The sequence below is a fragment of the Centruroides vittatus genome, unplaced genomic scaffold, assembly GCF_030686945.1.
Source record: "Centruroides vittatus isolate TY-2023 unplaced genomic scaffold, ASM3068694v2 contig_3084, whole genome shotgun sequence".
Lineage (NCBI taxonomy): Eukaryota > Metazoa > Arthropoda > Arachnida > Scorpiones > Buthidae > Centruroides > Centruroides vittatus.
In genome coordinates this window covers 460,742-462,694 of record NW_027121983.1, presented here as the reverse complement: position 1 = coordinate 462,694, position 1,953 = coordinate 460,742, and the positions used below count along the sequence as shown (strand labels likewise).

At 26.5% G+C, this 1,953-nt stretch overlaps 1 long non-coding RNA gene across 1 annotated transcript; it reads right to left on the bottom strand.

Annotated features, from left to right (window-relative positions):
* Positions 1 to 577: 577 nt before the first annotated feature.
* On the bottom strand, positions 578 to 1,699 carry LOC136973099 (uncharacterized). Its single transcript, XR_010880436.1, has 4 exons — positions 1,379 to 1,699; positions 1,243 to 1,311; positions 1,043 to 1,132; positions 578 to 682 (listed from the first exon to the last, which is right to left on the bottom strand). It is a non-coding gene; the product is annotated as an uncharacterized lncRNA (long non-coding RNA).
* Positions 1,700 to 1,953: the final 254 nt, after the last annotated feature.

Below are 1,953 nucleotides of genomic sequence, written 5' to 3'. Positions count from 1 at the left end.
ACAAAATTGTTCACCATGCAAACGAAATTCTACGATCGCTTCTTCCTGCATCTCCATTGTATTAGCTGTGACGTCATTATAATAGCTGACACTTTATGATTCTTCTAGTGGATTTAAAGACAACGAGATTTTTATCAGGTCATTATAGAATTATCTTTTCTGTATTATTTTTCTGCAAGTGAAAACGGAGCTTAAGGAGAAACTGTTTCCCACCCACATTACATAATAAAGTACAAAAAAATAATAATGTAACAACCAGAAAATAATATTAAATAGATAGAAATTATATTTATTGGTTACATTTTACGTACATTTCAAATGTTTAAGTCATAAAACGTATTATTTATTACAAAACGGATTTCGTGAAAACAGCTATTTTTTTTTCTTTAAATATAATCTTCTAACATTAATATAAAGTGATGACTAATTTACTAACAATAAATAAATTAAATAATATAAAAAATCTTCGGTATTGTCTTGAAAAGATAATATTCGCTGAAAAATTATATATAATGCGCACTTCACAATTCATTACTCTTATCAATCAATACTATTAAAGGTACAATTATTCTGTTTTGTTGGAAATTGACAGCGGGTACCCGTCCGAATGACACGTTGTCTTCTTATTACTCTGTCCCAGTTGAATGAATGCAGAAAGTATTGAATAAAATCGGCAGAGAATCTGAAAATAAAACTAGTAAATGAAAAACTGACAACTTATTCAAAAAATCCTTTGTCGTAGGATCTTTTGCTGTAACTTGAAAATATAAGTACTGTTTTATAAATTGAGTTGTTTAAAATTTTCCAATTACGTTAGTGAAATTAATCGTACACATAATATAAAGTATGAAATTACTTCTTTTTACCTTAATTTATTTAAAAGTGTCTTAAGAATGTTCGTCAAGAGTATTTAAGAATATTAATTTACAGTTCTATACTTAAGTATTGTATTTTAAGCTGTTCAAAATAAAGAAATTTGTATTCCTAAAATATGAATTTAAAAAAAAAATAAAATAATTAAAGTAGAAGCGTTGTAACTCACTTTAACTGGAAAGTTCTTTTTTACATAAAAGAATCCTCCTATAGATACTCCAATCGGTGTTTTTGCAAATCTCTTCATGAAATTCAGCATCTGAATAGATATAAACAAAAGATTTAAATTTTAAACTGTAATTCTCTGAAGTGTTGGGCTCTTTTTTATAAAATATACTAGAAATACATTATATACAACCCATTATATACTTTTAACTTATACTCAAGAGTAAATCTTGCACAAGAATATCGATTCATTTCAATAAAATCTCCGTAAATCTGAAAGTAAATATCGTTAAAAATCCGCCAAGTGAATAAGGAAAAAAGACGTTAAAGAATATCTTACCGAAGAAGAAAATTTAGATAAACCAAAAGAAATTATGGTCATCACCATTATCATTACCATTGATAAATGTAATAAACAATAGATGTAAAAAGAAGGCAAATTCAAAAATAGTGCGATAACGATGAGAAGAGAAATGAGATATAGAAAAAAACAGTATATAATAGCGAATATCATGTTATATAATTCATTGATACAATCAATATCGTGCAGTAATTCTGAATGTTTCTGTATAATGTCTTCAATAACGTGCCCTAAATTTTGAAATTTATAACGGATTTCTATAAACTGTTGTGAAATAACATTAAATCTAAAGAACATCAGAAATGCTATGGATACAAACAGTGAGAAATGAGAATAGAACTGCCCTATAAGGTATATATATAACAGTTGTATATCAATATAACAAAAGACAATTCCTATATCAGATGATCCTTCCATTGCTTGATATAAGAAGAAATCAAGAAAGAATAATACAATTATTTCCAATATAAAATATATGTTTAATGAAATGCACCATAAAAATTGCATGAAATTTACTGTTATTTCTTCGTTAGGGTAGGTGTTATTTCTACGTT